Raw genomic sequence first — 21,962 nt, forward strand, 5'->3', positions numbered from 1 at the left:
AATTAGATAGTAAATGATTAAGAATTTCAAAGCTTTACAGAGTAGAGCAGTGCAGGCAAGCCTGGTTCTCGTCCACCACATGGCTCAGCTGCCTGCTCCTCCCCTCTGCTCAGAGTCAAGGTCCCGAGGCCAGCAGGGTGTTTGCTGATGAGGGCCTACCCATACCCTGCCCTGCATCCTGTCACCAGAGTTTCATTTGGAATCCTGAGCAAAGGTCTCCGATTGCTGATTCTCCTGCCAACAGAAAACACTCTCCCTCTTCTGAATGTGTTGGCAGGAAAACCAGATCTTTATCTCTCCAGGTCAGCCAAAATCTTGAGGCCAGTTAACTTCCCCAGTGATCTCATTTGAATCATCCTTCACTTCTGCCCCCAGTGAAACTGAATCTGCACTCTGCTCGACTCTCAGCCCAAGTGAGGTGCCACGCCCACACCTCACTTGTCTTCCACTGAGGTCTTTCCTGACAACCCGTTTCTCTGGGTTGTCCTCTCCTGCCCTTGAGACCCCTGTTCAGTTGTGAACAGTCTCTCCATTCTATGGCTGCAGACTCTTCACTGAAATCTGTTTGCCTCCATCAAAACTAGATCTTTCCAAGGAAACCACCTGCCCCTGTGTGGCTCTCACAGTTCCCAAGCGGAATCTTTCAGTGCCTCTCCCCACTGCCAGACCTGCCATCACCCTGGAAAAGCTGAATTTTCATGTGTGAATCAGCCAGTATCCTGGCCTCAAATTTGTTCACCTCCTTAACTTTGGTGACCATTGTCTCCTCTCCACCTCACCCATCTCTATATCCTGTACATTCTCAAAACTCGGAACTGAAATGGTAAACTTCAATATCCCTAAACTTATTGAAAACACACAAACTCCAATATCCCACATTCTCATTTCAATTCCTTGGTTTCCAGCATTCATACTGTCAAACATCAGCATTTTTTACTCCTCCACATGGCCTGTCTCCATGTGGAGAGCTTGGGCTTCCTCACAGCATGGTGGTCTCAAGGTAGTCAGACTTGCTACATGGTAGTTGGTCTCCAAGAGTAAAAGCAGATGTTGACAAGCCTTTTGAAAGTTAGGCCCAGAACTGGCACAGCATCCTCTCTGCCTTGTTCCGTCAGTCAAAGCAAGTGATAAGAAATCATGAGGCGAGTCCAGATTCAATGGAAGGAGAAATAAACTTGACCTCTTGAACAGTGAAGCAGCATGTGTATACAATGGGAGAAAGATTTGATGGTGGCCATTTTTGGACACTGTCTACTACAGAGGAGAGAGAAAATAAATATATATAACAAACAGGAGAATACCAGATAGTAATAAGAGCTGTTCAGAGAATCGAAATAGGGTGTTTTGATGGAGAATGACTGAGGAGCTCCTGGAGATTGAGGGGATTGTCAGGGAAAGTCTCTATGAGGAAGTGATGTTTAAATTACAACTTGTGGCCAGGTGTGGTGACTCACGCCTGTAATCCCAGCACTTTGGGAGGCCACGGTGGGTGGATCATCTGAGGCCAGGAGTTCGAGACCAGCCTGGCCAACATGGTGAAACCCCATCTCTATTAAAAATACAAAAATTGGCTGGACGCAGTGCTAGGCACCTGTAATCCCAGCTACTCAGGAGGCTGAGGTGGGAGAATTGCTTGAATCCAGGAAGCAGAGGTTGCAGTTAGCCAAGATCGTACCATTGCGCTCCAGTCTGGGTGACAAGAGTGAAACTCTGTCTCAAAAAATAAAAATAAAAATAAATTAAAACTTGAAAAGCAAGAATTGGCCGGGCGCGGTGGCTCAAGCCTGTAATCCCAGCACTTTGGGAGGCCGAGACGGGCGGATCACTAGGTCAGGAGATCGAGACCATCCTGGCGAACACGGTGAAACCCCGTCTCTACTAAAAAATACAAAAAACTAGCCGGGCGAGGCGGCGGGCGCCTGTAGTCCCAGCTACTCGGGAGGCTGAGGCAGGAGAATGGCGTAAACCCGGGGGGCGGAGCTTGCAGTGAGCTGAGATCCGGCCACTGCACTCCAGCCCCGGCGACAGAGCCAGACTCCGTCTCAAAAAAAAAAAAAAAAAAAAAAAAGAAAAGCAAGAATTTCCAGCTGTGTGAAGGTCCAGGCAGGAGGAAGAGCCAGCAGAATTGCTCTAACATGGGACTGAGCCAGGCATGTTTAAGGAATAGAAAGACCACACATTAGGAGTATAGACAAGGACAGGGAGCATGGGCTAGAAAACAGGTCAGACAAGTGGGAAGGGCCAGATCAAGTGAATCAGGGGAAGGAAGCTGGACTTTATTCCCAGAACCATTCATGGAAACTGATTGAAAGGTTTACAGCAGAGAGTGGATATAATATGACTTACATAGTGAAAGGTCACTCCAGCTGCCTTGCAGAGAACAGGAAGTGTAAGTGTGGAAGCAGCAAGAGCAGTCAGGAGGCTACTGTGAGACCCCAGGGGAGATGGTGGCTTGTTCTGGCTGCTGGCTGTGGGGAGGAGACAAAATAGAGATAGGTTTGGTGGCTGGACCACCTGTACTGTCTTGGTTCTATTCCTCTTCATGCCCAGGTGATCACTGCAGAAACCTGGTTGGTCCTCACCCACACCTGGCTGTCAGTTAGTGTCCCTCCTTAGAGTTTTGTGGGGGTTTTCTGTTTTGTTTTGTTTTTTGTTTTGTTTTGTTTTGTTTTGTTGAGACAGGGTCTCATTCTGTTGCCCAGGCTGGAGTGCAGTGGTGTAATCGTAGCTTACTATAACCTCGAACTCCTAGACTTCAAGCAATCCTCTTGCCTGGCCTCTGGAGTAGTTGGGACTACAGGCAATACTACCATGCCCAGCTAATTAAAAAAAAAAGAAAAAAAAAAAGAAGAAAAACTTTTGTAGAGATGGAGTCTCACTATGTTGCCTAGGCTAGTCTCGAACTCCTGGACTCAAGTGATCCTCCCACCTTGGCCTCTCAAAGTGCTGGGATTATAGGTGTGAGGCATGGTGCCTGGACCTCCTTAGAGTTTTTAAGATTACTTTAAATTCCGTATCGTTGCACACAATGAGACCCTTCATGGTAGGCTCTGCTCCTTCCCGCTTAGACTGGTTTCCCATCTCTGTCCCACATAGGCCTTTGCTCCAGCCAGATCTAAGTCTTCACTGTTCCCTGACCTGTCCTGGTTCATGACCCTGTGCCTGGCGTGTGCTGTCTCCTCTGCCTAAAATATTTCTTCTCCCTCACCTCCATTACTTTGTCTACCCAACTTCTGTTCCTCCCTCAAAATCTAACAGGTGTCACCTATTCCACTAAGCCTTCCCTGAAACCCCAGTTTTATTTAGATTTCTATGCACTGGACACATAACAGCATGAATGCCCAACTCCTTGTCTGTCTCTTCCAATTGGTTGGGGTTTCTTAGGGGCAGAGACCATCCCTAGAACCCCGCACAGGGCTCCATAAGCTGATGCTATCATGTTCAGCACAATTTACCCTTGGAGTGTGAAAATGTGTCTTACAAGGTCAAAGCACAGCAGAAAGATTTGATAGATCCCCATAACGAGGTCCTCCATTCTCCCAGGCTGATTCTGGGAGGCTGGACTCATTACTTAAGAAGCCTGCAAGTCTTCAGTGGGAGAACTGACACAAGATCCGGACATGCTCCAGGAAAGGTCTGGTCCCCGCACGCGATGATCAGCATCACCACTAGTAATAATATTGGTTCTTGGCAGAATTAGTACTCAGACCACCGTTCTCCCCTCGCTCCCACCCACAGTCTCTGGGAAGATCTGAAAAGCCTACTGCAGCCAACATGAAGTTCACCATAGTGCTTAAAGGTAAATACACTACAAGTGGCTGACTCTAAAATCTATACCCAAACCTGGTCCTCGTTTCTGAACTTCAGACTCTCATATTCAATTGCCTGATGGACTTCTGTACCTAGATATCCTCCAAACTTGGCAAAATTGAACTCATCATTTCTCTTGCCCCCATATACTCATGAGTGGCAGCCCACTCGGAATGACTGATGGATGTCACTTGAGTTCATCCTCTCCGTTGCCATTGCCAGGATCCTGTTGCAAGCCCTCAGCTTCTCTGGCCTGCATAACCACCTTAGCCCTTCCCCAGCCTCCCTGTTCCCAGCCTCATCTTCCTCAGGTACCCAGAGCATCTCTCCAAAATGCAAATCTAATCTTGTCCTTCCTCTCTCAGAAAACCTTTAATTGCCCAAAGCAGATTATTAAACTTTAGTTTGCATCTGAATTGCCTTGAAAGCTTCTTAAAAATGCAGATTCCTGAGCCACCTCCAGACCTCCAAAAATCCAAAGTTCTGTGGGTGGAGTGATGCACATTCTCAACCAGTGCCCAAGGGCTTCTGATAGAGCTGGGCTCCACCTTGAGAAACACTGTCATGCACAGGCGACTCCAGACTCCATCATTCACTCCACCAGGCCCTTCTCAGGCCAGGGACCCCCCAAGCGAGGTCTGTCTCATCCACTCCCTCCTCACACACCCTGCTCTTCATGGTACTGCTTACCTTCCCCCTTTGCTCTATTTTGCCTGGTGCCAAGAATGTCTTCTTCGAAAGACCGAGCCCCGTTTTCATTCTGGTAACTCGATAATCCTTTGGAATGTTGCTACTCAAAGCATCAGCACCACCTGGGATCTTGTTAGAAATTCAGAATTGCAGACCCCACCCCAGCCCTACTGAAGCAGAGCCTTGGTAATTCCTATGCACATAAGAGAAGAAGAAGCACAGCCTTATAACTTGGCTCAATAGTCGCCTCTTCCAAGAAGCCCTCCTAGACTGACACTGAACTCATCAAATACCCATTCCTCCCAACTGACACCGGGCATCACAATCACAGTGCTTGTTGTGGGGAAAAGAAAGAGATCAGACTGTTACTGTGTCTATATAGAAAGAAGTAGACATAAGAGACTCCATTTTGTTCTGTATTTGAGATGCTGTTAATCTGTGACCCTACCCCCAACCTTGTCCTTGCAAGAGGCATGTGCTGTGGTGACTCAAAGTTTAACAGATTTTGGGCTGTGCAGGGTGTGCTTTGTTAAACAAGTGCCTGAAGGTAGTATGCTTGTGAAAAGTCATCACCATTCTCTTAATCTCAAGTACTCAGGGACACGTACACTGCCAAAGGTCGCAGGGACCTCTGCCTAGGAAAGCTAGGTATTGTCCAAGGTTTCTCCCCATGTGATAGTCTGAAATATGGCCTCGTGGGAAGGGAAAGACCTGATCGTCCCCCAGCCTGACACCCGTGAAGGGTCTGTGCTGAGGACTAGTACAAGAGGAAAGAAGGCCTCTTGGCAGTTGAGATAGAGAAAAGCATCTGTCTCCTGCCCATCCCTGGGCAATGGAACATCTCGGTGTAAAACCTGATTGTATGTTCTGTTTACTGAGAAAGGAGAAAACCGCCTTAGGGCGAAAGGTGGGACTTGCTAGCGCAGTGCTGCTCTACATGCACTAAAAAGGTTTATGGAGATGTTTACATATGCATATCAAGGCACAGCACTTTTCCTTAAGCTTATGTCACAGAGATCTTTATTCACATGTCTTACTGCTGACCTTCTCCCTACGATGATCCTATTATCCTGTCACTTCCCTTTTTCTAAGATGGTAAAGATAATGATCAATAAATACTGAGGGAACTCAGAGACCGGTGCCGGAGTGGGTCCTCTGTATGCTGAGCACCGGTCCCCTGGGCCCACTTTTTCTTTCTCTGTTTTGTCTCTGTGTCTCATTTCTTTTCTCAAGTCTCTTTTTCCACCTAACGAGAAACGCCCACAGGTGTGGAGGGGCAGGCCACCCCTTCAGCTTGTAACATTAAAAAAGTTAGGAATCTCGAGCTGCCGGGGGAGCCCTGCACACCATGCCACGTCCTGCCTGTCTGTCCCCGCGGGTCGTCACCCACCACAGCCGCGCCATGGCCACCCAGCAGATCGTCCTCTGGCCCGAGGCCGAGGGGCTTCTGCTTCGTGGGCGACAAGGACTTCGAGCAGCCTCTCGCCATTTCCCGGGTCACTCCTCGAAGCAAGGTGGCTCTAGCTAATTTATGTATCAGAGATACAATCACAACTATTGATGGGGAAAATTCTCGCAATATGACGCACTTGGAAGCTCAGAACAGAATCAAAGGCTGCACAGACAACATGACTTTCACTGTAGCCAGATCCAAACATAAAGTCTGGTCTCCTCTGGTGACGGAGGAAGGGAAGTGTCATCCATACAAGATGAATTTAGCCTCTGAACCCCGGGAGGTACTGCACGTAGGAAGCGCCCACAACCGAAGTTCCATGCCCTTTACCACCTCGCCTGCCTGCAGCACTGCCGCCAGGGTCATCACAAACCAGTACAGCAACCCAGCTGGCCTCTAGTCTTCTGAAAATATCTCCAACTTCAACAACGCCCTGGAGTCAAAGACTGCTGCCAGCGGGGTGGAGGCGAACGGCAGACCCTCAGACCATGCTCAGCCTCCAAGCAGCCGTGTGTCATTGACACAGAATCTGAAGTTTACAAGATGCATCAGGAGAAACAGGAGTTGAATGAGCCCCCAAAACAGTCCATGTTTTTCCCGGTTTTGCAGGAAATCCTGGAGTCTGAAGAAAAAGGGATCCCAACAAGCCCTCAGGATTCGGAAGTGTTGAAGCTCCTGTCACTAAAGTGGCTGCGTTGATTGGAAATGCTCAGAAGTTGCCTATGTGTGACAAATGTGGCCCTGGAATTGTCGGTGTGAAGCTGCGGGACCATCACCGCCACCCTGAGTGTTACGTGGGCACTGACTGTGGCACCAGCCTGAAACAGAAGGGCCATTTCTTTGTGGAGGATCAAATCCACTGTGAGAAGCATGCCTGGGAGCGAGTCACACCACCCGAGGGCTACGAAGTGGTCACCCTGTTCCCCAAGTGACCCAGCGGATCCAGCCGCTGTTCTCCAGCCGGCCACTGCTGCAGCTTTTTCTCTCAGTGTTCTAGGCCCTCTCCTCTCTTGAAAATTCTCTGCTTACTTTGGTTTTCCCCCTGCTCGTAAAACATTGAATCCCCTGCCTTGGTTAATTGACTCACACCGGCTGTGTGATGCCCATTTTTATAATGAAAGGAAGACTGTTCTGTTCAGTGTCCCCTTGCCAGCAACACCATGTCCTTTTCTCCCCTCTGTTCTTCTCTGCTGCATTTGGACATCAGTCAAATTTGAACCCAGTCAAATATAATGTATCTGACATTGATTTTGTTTTTACTCAATACATTTATAGACTCCAAAAATAAAAAATAAAAAAAATAAAAGTTAGGAATCTCATAGTCCAGTCCCGGAGAACTGTCAGATTTAAAGAGTGGCCCAAAGAATAATTCTAATCCCATTATCCCCAAAGCCTGGGGAACATCCCCCCTGCTTTTTTTTTTTTTTTTTTTTTTTTGAGACGGAGTTTTGCTCTGTCACCCAGGATGGAGTGCAGTGCAGTGGCATGATCTCGGCTCACTGCAGCCTCTGCCTCCTGGGTTCAAGTGATTCTCCTGTCTCAGCCTCCTGAATAGCTAGGATTACAGGCGTGCATCACCATGCCCAGCTAATTTTTGTATTTTTAGTAGAGATGGGGTTTCACTGTGTTGGTCAGGCTGGTCTCGAACTCCTGACCTCATGATCCACCCACCTCAGCCTCCCAAAGTGCTGGCATTACAGGCTTGAGCCACTGCGCCCGGCTGGAACATCCCTTTTGTGTGCTTGCAGTCCCATGCCCTATCTTGGCACCTTTGCCCCCTTTCTTCTCTGCTGGTGTTCAGCCCCACAGGAGGTGTTTCCAACATGCCCAGTCCCCCTGCCTCATCTGGCCTCTGTGACATGGTTCTTCTTCAGCCCTGTCTGCTTTTCTCCTGAGAATCTTGCTAGGTGGCTGCGTCTCTTCTCCTTTCAGAGAGTGGGGCAGGCAGAAGGAGTGAAGTGGGCTCCTGACCCCAAGTGATCCACCTGTCTCAGCCTCCCAAATTTTTGGGATTACAGGCTTGAGCCAGTGTGCCCGGCCAACACCAGGTTCTTATTAGGCTGTGCTCCCGTATCATTGTCCGGTTTTTAATTGTGATGATGAAGCTCAGTAACTTAGGAAAATTTGAAATCATTGTTGATCCTAGAACTGAGAAAATTGTTGTGACCCTCACAGGCAGGCTAAATAAATGTGCAGTGATCATCTCCAGATTTACTGTGCAACTCAGACCTAAAAAAAATGGCAGATTAGTCTCTATCCCATCAGTTTGGTTTTGTTGAACTGACGACTGCAGCTGGCATCATGGACCATGAGAAAGCATGATAAAAGCACACAGGAAAGAAAACCCTGGGATTCTTTTTCTGGGGATGAAATATATAATTACAAATTAAATGCTTCCCTCAATAAACAAAACCGAGAGAAACAGAAAGGAGAGAGGAGAGAGGACAGAGAGAGAGAGAGAGAGAGAAAGTGAGCAAAGCCCCTAGTCAGTTGTCTGTTGGCTGCTGCTCTGAGTCTCAGCCAGAGCTCTGGATGAGGAGGAACTCAATCTCCTTGGCATCCCCACGAGTGCCTAGAGTGAAGACGTCTCCTCTGCGGCAGACTGGGTCTCTGGTACATGTGGACGTTCTCACTGAAGAATGTTTCAGAGCCTGTAGCAGACACAGAAGTACTCTGGCCATCCAGGGAGTTGGTCTCAGCTCGCTCCAGCAGAAGAGCGGGGACTAGGGACCCAGGAGTTAGCATGCTTGCCTAGGACATCTATGGAATCTTCATTTTCTCTTTCTTCCTGCTGAGTGAGGCAAGAGAGTTCTTTCTATAAATGGGTATGGGGTCAAGGAACACATATTATTTTTGGAATAGTTACAAAGATCTCCTGGGCATAAATGAGACTTGGAAACTGGACGACTCCTCTCCTCCCCACTTCCATTTGATGAATGACAGCTCTTTATGTGTGACACACCTACCACGCGCCATGCACAGTATTAGATGCTTGACTTCTGTTGTTTTAGTTGGCACATTCTTTTCAGAGAGTTGAAAATGAGGCCCAGATGCTCATGTGATTTTTAGAACCTAGGGTAGAGCCTGGAGCATCTGACCTTCACCTCCATCTTCCTCACTCTGTCAGCCTTTCCCAAGGCATTCTTAGTAGAGCCCTAGTCTGGGGGGACCTTCTGTGGTCAGATGAATTGGTTGGGCACTGTCTGTACTTTATGTGCCCCTTGGTTTCAGGGTGCTATGAGCTGAACATCACAGGATATCCTAAGACCTAAACTACAAAGTGACAAACTCAAAGGGCCATTCTGGGGTTGGTTAATGCACAACTTAACAGCATCAAAGATCAAGATCCATTTCTCTGAGATTTTCTTGACTTTTCCCTCATGATTTCAACAGGACTGAAGTAGCGCCAAGCCCATGTCTTCACATGACAATGTCCTAAGGCAGGAAGAGGCAAGTACTCATCCTGTGTCATGTTTTAAGAGTCGAGAAATCCTTCCTAGAGGTTCCCAGGGCTGATTGTCTTTACATTCATTACATGCAGGACTGCAGCACATGGCCAAACTAAAGCAGTCACCGAAGGAAAATGGCTCAGACCTGTGAACATTTCTTCCTGGGATCAGGGAGGAGCCCGTGAGACACACAGGTGCTATAAACCAACAAAATTGAGGGTCTCTCAACAAAGGCATGTGGCAGGGAATGTTAAGCAGGAAACCAACACGGTTTTCCATACCCTTCTTGAAGATTTGCATTGCACATTAATATGTTTAAGGCTTTATTGTAAGGAAAGGTATTTTACTTCTTTTTTTTTTTTTTTTTTTTTGAAACAGAGTCTCACTGTGTCACCCAGGCTGGAGTGCAGTGGCGTGATCTCAGCTCACTGCAAGCTCCACCTCCCGGGTTCACGCTATTCTCCTGCCTCAGCCTCCCAAGTAGCTAGGACTACAGGCACCCACCACCACGCCCAGCTAATTTTTTGTATTTTTAGTAGAGACGGGGTTTCACTGTGTTAACCAGGATGGTCTCGATCTCCTGGCCTCATGATCCATCCGCCTCGGCCTCCCAAAGTGCTGGGATTAGAGGTGTGAGTCACTGCGCCCAGCTGGTATTTTACTTCTTTTAACCCAGTGCTTCCCAGGTTCCTTTTTTTTTTTTTTTTCGAGACAAGGGTCTCACTCTGGAGTGTAGGCTGGAGTGCAGTGGTGGGATCCTGGCTCACTACAACCTGTGCCTCCCAGGTTCAAGCAATTCTGCCTCAGCCTCCTGCGTAGCTGGGATTGTAGGCATGTACCACCATGCTCAGCTAATTTTTGTATTTTTAATAGATTCAGGGTTTCACCATGTTGTCCAGGCTGGTCTTGAACTCCTGACCTCAAATGATCCACCTGCCTCAGCCTCCCAAAGTGCTGGGAATTCAGGCATGAGCCACGGTGCTCGGCCCAGGTTTATTTTTTCTTGGAGTTCTTATTAACTCCCTGCAGACACTGTGAGCAAAGCTGGATCTGCCATGCTGTTTGTCCTCAGTTAAACGACTGTCCTGAGAGCTCTTTGGCACAGCCGCACAGCCAGATAATGCCCTTTGCAAACACCAGAGAACAATGAGAGCTAGAAGAATGGCTCGGCTTAGCCATTTGAAGGAAAGAGTTTTCTTTGGCTCAATTAATGGGAAATAAAGGCAAGAGTTCTCTCCTGTGGGCTTCTTTTCCTTTCGGTCATTTTAAATTAATAGGTTTAAGACATTACTTTTAGTTTAACTTCTTTCCATTACACTTTCAGTAGTCCAGTGCCACCAGAGAGGGTAGTAATGACTGCTTTTAATAGTGATTAAAGACAGACCCATGGTTAGGTCAAACCAGGCCTGCACCTCCTCCCATGCTGCACATGCACCGACATCAGCAAAGCTGGCAAGAATGCTCTTAAGTGATGACGTCCCCATGGCCACTTGTCTGCAGCAAGCAGCCTGCCAAAAGCCGGGACAGCTGGCAGCCCGTGCTCACCAAGCGCTCAGCCCTCAAAACCTCTCCTTCTCTCTCCTTCTCAGTCATCCGGTCTCCCCACCCATAGTGTCTAGCAATACATCCATTAGCTGTTTCCCCACTGCTAGACATCTAGATTATTTAAACTGCTTTTGCTGTTGGAAGGAATGCCTTCCTGAGCATGCGTGTGCAAAGGTAGATCCCAGAACGAGGAATCTCTTGGTTCACCAGGTTTGCACATTTAAAAATGTGACAGATACATGCTTTTAAACTGCTCCGGGCCGGGCGCGGTGGCTCAAGCCTGTAATCCCAGCACTTTGGGAGGCTGAGATGGGCGGATCACGAGGTCAGGAGATCAAGACCATCCTGGCTAACATGTGAAACCCCGTCTCTACTAAAAAATACAAAAACTAGCCGGGCGAGGTGGCGGGCGCCTGCAGTCCCAGCTACTTGGGAGGCTGAGGCAGGAGAATGGCGTAAAACCCGGGAGGCGGAGCTTGCAGTGAGCTGAGATCGCGCCACTGCACCCCAGCCCGGGTGACAGAGCCAGACTCCGTCTCAAAAAAAAAAACAAAAACTGCTCCATCACCTTGGTGCAGAATGGAACTCCTGAGAGGTAAGGTCAGCGAGATGATGTGTGTGGCTCTGAGCTGGCCAGTGGAGCACGTGTTCCCATGCGGCACTCACACCATGCAGTGAGAAGATGTGTATGGCTCTAAGCTGACGGTGGCCCGTGTGTTCCTGTCCCAGCACTCACACCGTGCAGTAAGATGTGTGTGGCTCTGAGCTGGCCAGTGGACCATGTGTTCCCATCCCGGCACTCGCACTATGCAGTGAGATGTGTGTGGCTCTGAACTTGCTGGTGGCCAACGTGTCCCCATCCGGCACTCACATCGTGCAGTGAGAAGATGTGTGTGGCTCTGAGCTGACAGTGGCCCATGTGTTCCTGTCCCGGCACTCACACCGTGCAGTGAGAAGATGTGTGTGGCTATGAGCTGATGGTAGCCTGCGTGTTCCCGTCCCGGGACTCACACCTGTGCAGTGTTGCTTCTCCTGCACTTGCTGATCCTGTAACTGATATAGGGAAGGGCCTGGCAATGGCTCGTCTCAGGGGGATAAAATGATTTCCCTTCTATGTTTCCACTCAGTCATTTCCTCTTCCGCCGGGGTGGGATGAGATAGGAACAGGAAGGGTTTGAGGAAAGAAGCCCTTTGTTTAAAAATAGCAGAGAAGTGCTGCTTGGTAATTTCCCTGAGTTTTACTCACTGAAGAACCTGATTTCAGCTCTTCTTGAGTTTGGGATGGACAATGGAATGGCTTGGCGCCATCCTAGACTCTATCATGCGTTCAAGCAAGAAGTGTTTGTTGAACATGTCGGGGGCGTAGCATACTGACTGATCAGGGCATCACTGGCCTTCATGCAGAAGTGGGGTCCTGGGAGCCCCCTACTATTTGAGTCAAGGCGTGTTTCATTGTCCTTGAGTGAATGTTTGTGTTTCTCCCAAAATTCTTATGTTGAAGTCCTAATCCTCAGTGCGATGGTATTTGGAGATGGGACTTTTTGGGAGGTAATGAGCTAGGTGAGATCAGAAGGATGGGGTCGTCGGCCTGATGGGATTAGTGTCCTTTAGAAGAAGGAACACCAGAGAGCATACACGCTCTGTCTCTCCCTCCCGATGTGAGCACTTAGCAGAAAGGCAGCTGCCTGCAAGCCAGGAAGAGAAACCTCACCAGGAACCAGATTGATTCGCATGCTGATCTAGGACCCGGAACTGTGAGAAAATACATTTCTGTTGTTGAAGCCACCCAGTCGATGGTATTTTATTATGGCAGCCCAAGAAGACTAAGACAGCTGGGTAGCTGGGAGGTGCCATGGGGAGCACACAGGGACTTGGGGCAGTGACCAGTCACCCACTGGTATAGAAGTTTTCAATATTTCAACAACAGATACAAATATGCTAGTACCAGCCCTGTTCATGGAGTTTACATTCTAATGAGGAGAGATAGACAATATGCAAAATAAGCAAAATAAATATTGTGTCAAATGGTGTTATCTGCTGTGGAAACAAACAAGGCAGAGAGAGAATTAGCAAGTGCCTTGGAGGAGGGAGGTTGCTACTTTATGTTGTACAAAGAAGGAAAGAGGAGAAAGGCGCGCTCCCTATCCTTTAAGGCACCCTATCATTTAAGGGCATTTTCCAGAAGTTGTGCACACTTACTTAGACTTAAAGCTTCTTGCCAAGAACTTAGTCACACGGCCACACCTTGCTGAGAGAGAAGATGGGAAACACAGACCGAATTCTGGAAAACCATGCTCACAGCTGTGGGTCAGGGGAGGTGGGGGTGTCCACTACTGAAGGTGCAGAGACTTGGGAGGCCACCAGCCACAACATAACATGACTGGATTGTGTTGTGCAAAGATAACTTTTCAGGATCTGTTGGGAGACTGTTCTCCATGGGTCTCTCACATTTGTGGGTGTCTTATGAGCAGGAGCACTCACTGCCTCTGTTCTGGAATCTCTTTCCAAAGGCACTTGAATAGCAAATAGGCTTGGAAGACAAGACTCCCTCTGGAGCAAAGTACACGCATGCGTAGTGCCTAGTGTAAGAAAGATAATGTCTTTTGCAGAAGAGGTCAGAGACTATTGCCCATCATAAAAGATGCTGATTCTTTAAGCTCAGCATTCCTCCCCTCTAACGCAACCCACTGTGTGTGCAGGTGCAACTGGGCCTTCTTTATGTTGACCTGTGGAAATTGGAGCCAAGGGAACCAGCATAAGAACATATATTTAATTTCCACTTTATAAGAACAGATACATATATATATATATATTTATATAATTATTCCCATGTTTCAAGGGAAAATAGTACCTTTACAATGAAGAGATCTGGCATATACCACCTTAACAAGGTGATCAAACTTAATACCAGCAATAACTGACATCGTGTGTCTCTTAATGTGATACACTGAAAATAATCGAGTGTATCTCTTTAAAAATATATAGCATGACTCTAATCATGAGGAAAAAGCAAATCCAAATTGAAGGATACAAAAAATGCTAGTGTCATGAAATATAAAAAAGGACAGGAAAACAATTCTAGATTACAGGGGACTAAACCGATATGACAACTAAATTCAATTTGTTATCCATGATTGGCTCTTGAATTGAAAAGGGAAAAAAACAACTATAATAATATCTTATATCCATATATAAATTCCACTTGGCAAAATTGAATGTGGATATATATTAATATTAGATAATACTATTATATCATTGTTAATTTTTCTTTTTTTTTTTTTTTAGACAGAGTTTCACTCTTATTGACCAGGCTGGAGTGCAGTGGCGTGATCTTGGCTCACTGCAACCTCCACCTTCCAGTTTCAAGTGATTCTCCTGCCTCAGCCTCCCAAGTAGCTGGGATTACAGGTGCCTACCACCATGCCTGGCTGATTTTTTTGTATTTTTAGTAGAGATGGGGTTTCACATTGGCCAGGCTGGTCTTGAACTCCCAACCTTGTGATCCACCCACCTTGGCCTCCTAAAGTGCTAGGATTATAGGCATGAGCCACAGCGCCCAGCCCTGTTAAATTTCTTGAATGTGATCACGGTATTGTAACTGTGTAGGAAAATGTTCGCATTCTAAGGCAATACATGCAGAAATATGTAGAGGAGAAGTGTCATGACATCAGCAACTTATTTTCAAATGGTTCAGAGAAAACACACATACATGAATATACAGGAAAAAAGGGAACATAACTGTCACTGAATGCTAATAACTGGTGAATGTAGGTGAAGGTATGTAGGTATTCACTGGATTATTCTGTCAGCTTCTTTGTAGCTGGATTTTTTTAAAACAAAAAGTTGGAGAAAATGGAAAAGAATCCTGGTGGCCTGTGGAGGATGGATGGGGGCGGGGGTGGACCTGGTTTGGGGACAGCTGCACTGGGAGCTCTGTCCCCTCAGGAAGTCCCTCTCCGCGGCTCATCACAGCTTCTCTTTGCAGTACCACGTCCCCCTGCTGCTGCAGGCAGGCTTTGCCAGGCTGTGGATGCATGGCCACAGGTTTCTCTGGATTCCTACCCTTCCAGCAAGCATCTAGAGAGAAAAGAGCCTGCTGCAGCTAGAAAAATCCTGGGGAAGGGCCCTAATGAGCTCAGCTTGGGTCATGTGCCCCTCCCAACTCCCACTCCTACCCCTGCCAACCACCCATTGGGTCAGACCCATGCACTCCAGGCACTGAGGGGAAAGCTATGAGGGAGAATCAATCAGACTGGCGGGGGGGGGGGGCAAGGGCAGAGCAGCAGAGGGCTAAAGGATGAGCCTATCGTTTCTAACTAGGGGGACTAGGGAAGGCAGCCTTAACTGAAAGAGAATACAAGACAAGCCAGTTTGGATGTTCTGTTTTGAACACGATAAATTCAGAAGCTTTGCGAGGATCTAGGGGGAGAATCTCACAAATTGCTGGGAATACAATTCTGTAGCTCAAAAACGCATTGGCAGTGCCTGCTGCTTGATGAAGGCATGGGTGTGCCGGCTTCATCTGGAGAATGCGGAAGGTTCCACTGTGCCCGGCAGGCTAGCACGGAGCCCCCTCTCCTTGTAACCAGGCTCGTTGGTGACAGAGATCCTGGCAAATTATGAGGAAGTAGAAGCTGGGAGCCATTCAAAGGCATCACATCCACATTTCTCTTCAGGGACTCAGCCAGGGCTGCTCCTGCTGCTTGTTCCAAGGCACACTGGGAGTTGTTGGGCAAATATTTGCACAACATTTAGGCCCTAAGCCTGCAATGGCCTGAGCTCCTCCAATGACAGAGCCTCCTACTCGGGTGCAAGCAGCTCTCTCAGCTTCTCCATCAAACCGAGCTACAGCAAGGGCTGTTGAGCCACTCCAAGTTCAAGTCTGGTTTTCCAGAACAGACGCCCTGCCAAGAAATGTGTTACTGAGGAGGGAAAGGGAAATATAACCAAAGGCCAGGGTACTGGCACCTTTCTCCTGTCCTCCCCTGAAAACAGGGACCTCTGCTTTCTTTTGCCTTCTTGTTCTGTGTTCGGGAGAAGTTGTGTCTGTGGTTAATCTCTCGAGATCCAGAGGGAGTTGGACATGGGTTTGAATTCCAGTTTCCCCATCCCTATTACTTCCTTGGGAGTCAGTGAAAGTCACTGAGGTAACACAGCAGAGCGCTTGGCACATGGGAACGTGAGCCAGATGTGAGCTGTTCTCTCCCAGGAGCGTGTCTGAACGGGGCTGGAGATGGACGCCTCCTTTCCTCATTGCTCTCAGACCTCCTGGGGTAGTTTCCTGTCACACAGCAGAAGCAAGTGCCTCAAATCAGATACCCAAGGATGCTGTGGGGAGCAGAGGCTAGAAGAGGGCGGCTGGGGTTTCACTTGTGTAAGCTGCACACCTAAAATAAGCCCCGGCAGGAGACTCTGGGAATTTCCTGTAATGTTCACTGTAAATGTCCTATTTATAAAGCTGAGTCACTGCAAGCCGTTATTTCACAACCACCCAGCATGTGGAGACAGGCCGGCACAGGAAACAAGGAGCACACCCCGAAACGCAGGCCTCACTCATAGGCTTTGGGGGTTCCCTGGGGTCAGCCTGGGCCTGGCCGTTCAGCCCCTGGAAACACCTCCACAAACTCAGGATTTGGGTCATTGGGCCAGACTTACGCTATCATCCGCCATTAGCCCTTTTTCTGGATTCTTTGCTCCAAAATAGATTCTTTTTTGTTGTTGTTGTTATACGTTTACAGGTAAAGTCTTCTTCCAGAGTTGCTTACAGACAGTGCCAGGCCTGTCTCCGTTAGAGACACAAAGGGTCTGGCCTGAAGTGGGATCCAGGGCAACTCTCTGCTTTCCCACATGAATAGACCTGCCTGGATGCCTCTGCTCATCGCCACCTCTATAAAACAAACAGATTCTCCCAGGACAGATTCCATACGTTCAAGGCTCGGGGTGCCTGAACCCAGAATTGATTAAAAGCAGTGAAAGGGCAAAAACAGGAGCAGACGTCAGAAAGCACAACTGCACTTAGCACGCTCACCTTTCCATCAGAGCTCCTGCAGGAGGGGCCAGGAGGGAACACAAAAACCTCCTCACTTCCTGATTTTACAATCACTCAGCCAGTGGCTACCATCAGGGTCACTAATCACAGCTGTTGAACCAGGCGGCCACATCCTGCCTCCAACAGCCCCGGAAGACACTGCAGGGCAGAAGGCAGCCGGCCCTTCGCCACTGTTTCTCTGGTGTGCAGAGAAGTCTCCAAATCAAAGCAATCTTAATGCTTAGCGACAGCTTCTCCTTAAACAAGGTAAACAGTGGTCCAGTGAAAACATTCTCACTGTTGCTGAGAATGTTTCCCTCAACACACTTCTTTTTGGGAGCCAGCTTGGAGACCCATCTCTGTGTGCCTTGTGGGTTCAGCTCTGATTTCTGGGAGCCCTGGGAATGTAGGAAGTTTGGACCCTGAGAAGTCCCTTGGCCGGCAGCGTTGGGTGTCAGTGTCAAGGCAGCACAGTGACATGGGGCAAGGCCTGTGTGAACTAGTCAGCGTGGGTGGGGTGGGAGGGCACTGCCGGGTGCCCAAGTCTATCTCCAGTGCCAGAGCTCCTCCCTCCCTGTCCCCACATTACGTGACCAAAGGTCTTTGGGTGTTGCTGTCAGATGGTGCGTCTTCTGGTCCAGCTGCTCTCTGACACCTGATGCCCTTTTATCACCCTCTGTCTTTCATACCTGCCAGGCCCCAGCCTGACCTCCAACCCAGGCAAAGTCCCCCGAAGTCCCTATTCCTTTCCTTATTCTGTCTTCCTTTTCGTCGCCACATCCTTCTCTCTCTCACCCCCATTACCAGATAATTTAGGCCACCTTTTCTCCGTCAGCGTGGCCCGTGGCCCGACAGCAAATATCTGAATGTGTGTGGCAGCTGGCACTCAGCTTCTCACGAGCTCCACGATGTGAGCTCCATCTATGGAGGACACAGGTGTTAGTGTCACAAAAACCCAGGCATTTTCCACCCCTGTCTAGTGGGTCACCCTTCCCCTAAGTGCCAACCCCCACCTATCACAGAGATTAACTGCGACTGGGGGAGGGTGCTTCTTATTGTAGCAGTAAAAAAATAAAATAACCTGTCAATTTAGAAAAAAATAGATTCAGGCCCAGTGCAGTGGCTCACGCCTGTAATCCCAGCACTGTGGGAGGCTGATATGGGCAGATTGCTTTGAATTCAGGAGTTCAAGACTAGCCTGGGCAACATGGCAAAACCCTATCTCTACAAAAAATTATCCGGACATCATGGCACATGCCTGTGGTCCCAGCCACTCCAAAGGCTGAGTGGGAGGATCAATTGAGCTCAGGAGGCAGAGGTTGCAGTGAGTCAAAATTGCGCCACTGCATCCAGCCTGACAAAGACCTGTCTCAAAAAAAAAGAAGAAAAGAAATTAGAACTCATAAGGTTCAGCAATTCACCAGACAGAAAATCTACCTGCAAAAATCAACAGCATCTCTGTCCACCCACAGTAACTGCTGGAAAATATTATTTAAAAGATACCATTTACAATAGCAGCAAGAATTATAAAATATGTCTAGGTAATAGCCAAGAATACACAAAATTTCTATAAACATGTTTTAAATTCTAATAAGGAAACATAAAATGATCTGAATAAATAGAATACATTCCACATTTTGGGTAGGATGACTTCATGGAAGATGACTTATTTTGGATGACATTTATAAAGACCTAATTATATCAACAATGAACCTATACATTTAATGCAATCCTAATCAAAATTCCAACTGGATTTCTTTTTGAGGAACTCAGTAGAAAAATAATTAACTTTTACAAAGAAGAGTAGAGGGGAGAATTGCCCAATTACATACACTACAAAATCAGAATAACAGTAGCAGTGCCAGCTCTGTGGCAGTCCAGTAGACTAGCGGAAAAGCACGGGTAGCTGGGCAACACACTCCAGTCCTTTAGGAACTACACAGAGAGAAAGTTAACCTGGCAAACACAGGTCCTCAGTGGGCTCAGCCACCAGTGGAGGTTTTGCTGGGAGATTTTGCTACACCACTATCATTGCAACAAGTATAGCTAAGGAATAACAAAACATGTGCCTCAAGGCCCCCATGTGACTTCAAATGCACTATATCAAACTGGCTCTGTGGAGAGAACAGGACTTAACTGTTCAGCAGGCCTAACTCTTTGGAGCTGCCCCTGAAGCCGGCAGCAGCTACACATCCTTCATGAGGCCAGATGTGAAAAGCTGAGCCCAGAGAGCTGAGGTAGGTCCCTGTGCAAGGCCACGGGGCTTCCATCTCTCTCCACAGAAAACACATCGTGGAGCTCATGAGAAGCTGGGTGCCAGCTACCAAGAGAGCTGGAGGGTGAGCTGGAGGGTGAGCTGGAGGGGGTGGCCTTAGGTGGAGAGAAAGGACAGGAGTCCACAAAGCAGGCCCATTCTGAGTGTTCAGCAATGCTAGGTAAAATTCACAGGTGGAAATACTAGCCCCCAGGGTGATGGCATTTGGAGGTGGGGCTTTGGGAGGTGATTCGGTCTTGGGGGCAGAGCCCTGAAGAGCCCTTTAATGGAGATGATTAAAGCTCTTATGAAAGAAACTCCTTCCGCCACAAGAGGACTCTGGGAGAAGGTGCTCTCTATGAACCAGACAGCGGGCCCTCACCAGACACCGAATCTGCCAGCGCCTTGATCTCAGACCTTCCAGCCTCCAGAACTGTGGGAAATAAATGTCTATCCAGTCTGTGGATTCCTGTCCTAGCAACCCAAATGGACTAAGACAATCAACTTTGACTTCAGCTAATTCATGCAGATGTTCAGTTCTCCTGAATTAGTAAAAGCATACACGTTTTTAAAAATACAGCATAGAAATCAAATCTCAAGCATTTTGTGTCCGTTCTCTTTAGCTCCTTGTCACTCATCTTGTGTTTCTATAAAACCACATTCTTTCTTCTTGTTTTAGGGAGGTCTGTCTGGGTTGTGCTGTAGCAACAAAAAATTTCCAAATCGCAGAGGCTTTATGCATTGATCATTGACATTTGAGCACCGATCATTGTTGAAGCTGAGTAATGGGTATAATAGGTTTGATATTATATGTATACATATATATTATATTGCATATATACATATATATTTGAAATTTTCCATAATAAAAGAGTTTTGTAAATCTCCGTGGCTTAAACTCACAGAGGCTCGTTTCTTGCTCATCTTCCATGTCCCTCATGGATCAGCAAGGTCTCTACTCTACTTCATCCTCATCCAGAGACACAGGCTAGCCAGCCTCCGCCCTCTAGAGTATTACTCAGTACTGTAGCACCAAAAAGGAACCATAGGGAGAGCATGTGATGGTTCTTCAGGCTTTTGCCTGAAAGTGAAACCCATGACTTCTGTTCACATTTCATCAGCAAAGCCAGCCACATAGCCACACCTAATTTTAGTGGCTCAAAGACAAATGGATCTACTATCTACTCAGTAGAAAGGGAACTGGAAATATCTGGTGAACAGCACTAATGATGACCACAGCCACGAAGAGATGTAAGTCTAGAGATTCATTCAAAAAGAAACCCTGATATGCCATAGAGTTGTTCCCAATGGATTTCACCCCCAACCAAAACCAAACACTCAGTTTTCTCAATTTTAATAAAACATTCAAACTTATACCAAGACTGGGAGTTCCACAATGTCAGGGACAGTTTATATACCTTCTTTACTTTTCCAGTACTTCACAAACACAGCCCGTTGAGAACTGTCCCCGACATTGTGAAACTCCAACCTTGGTCTAAGTTTGATTGTTTTATTAAATAATAAGAAATGTCTTCTTGTTGTCCTCCCTCTGTACTGTTTGTGTCCCATTTTCCTCTTCCTATAAGGATGACAGTCGTCTTGGATTAGGGCCCACCCTACTGACATCTTAATTTGATTACCTCTGTAAAGACCTCATTTCCCCACACAGTCACACTCTGAAGTGCCAGGGGTTAGAACTCAGCACTCTGTCTTTAGCAGGTGCTAGATTAAGATCTGCTCAACTGAAGAGACCAGCAGAATGGATTTCCAGGCGTCCTCTAGAGAAGCCATTTCTCATCTTTGTCCTTACTCTTACCAAACTCTGTCTTATGACATTTCCAGGAGGAGACAGGAGGGGGCTCATGCTTCTCTAGGAGGCCACTGAGTCATTGAGGCTGTCCCAGGTGGCCAGTCTTTCTCTGCTGCGAACTCACCAAATGTCAGTGGGTGGAGAAGGGAGCCTTGGGATCATCCTACTCAAAAGCATGCATCTTACAGGTGAGGAAACTGAAGCCCAGAGAAGGTAACGACTTCTACCTGCTTTAAGTCTACCGTCTCTTAAGTCCCTTTGTATTAGCAATCTCTGAAAGGCTTGTGACTTTGAAACCTGGGTATCCTGGACCACAGTCCAGTCCTGTCTGTGTCTGCCATATTATATCCAGCCATGCTGTACACTGCCATATGTTTAGTAAGGCTGAACTGAGAGAGAGAGAGAGAGAACATTTAAATAGTGTAGGTAATTCTGCCCATTTCACTCAGTGAGGGGATATGAATCTGATTTTCCCGATAGATGTTGGTTCCTGCCTCATTCTCGTACGCGAGCTCTAGCAAGCCTTTGTATAATACTAACATGGCCCCTAGACACAGGCCAGTCCTGCCCTGGGGCTCTACTGAAGAGTCAACACTCTGCTTCCACACCGGAGAGAGAGCCCATCCTATGCTTAGTGAGAAATAGTGTCAGGGTCTCCGACATGGCAACTTCTGAAAGGATTTGCAGGGGTCATTTGAACTGTACTCTCTGTCTTTACACCTGAAGCCTGGTGCGATGTGCTCTGCTGTGACCATTGCCAGTGCAGGGATTGGGCTGCCAAGAAAGGACACATCAAGAACAGTGCCATGTATTAAATGAGCCTTCGGTGGGCTCTTGCTGGAGCATCTTATGAGCAATGAAGTGTGTAGAGAATAATAACTTGAACAAACCTATGCATTGCTTGACCATAGAAATCATTAAAA

General features: G+C 47.6%; 1 pseudogene; it reads left to right on the forward strand.

Annotated features, from left to right (window-relative positions):
- The first annotated feature begins 5,902 nt into the window (after nt 1-5,902).
- Nucleotides 5,903-6,885, forward strand: LOC708582 (PDZ and LIM domain protein 1 pseudogene; annotated as a pseudogene).
- The last annotated feature ends 15,077 nt before the right edge of the window (nt 6,886-21,962 follow it).

Source organism: Macaca mulatta, chromosome 7 (genome assembly GCF_049350105.2).
Source record: "Macaca mulatta isolate MMU2019108-1 chromosome 7, T2T-MMU8v2.0, whole genome shotgun sequence".
NCBI classification, from domain to species: domain Eukaryota; kingdom Metazoa; phylum Chordata; class Mammalia; order Primates; family Cercopithecidae; genus Macaca; species Macaca mulatta.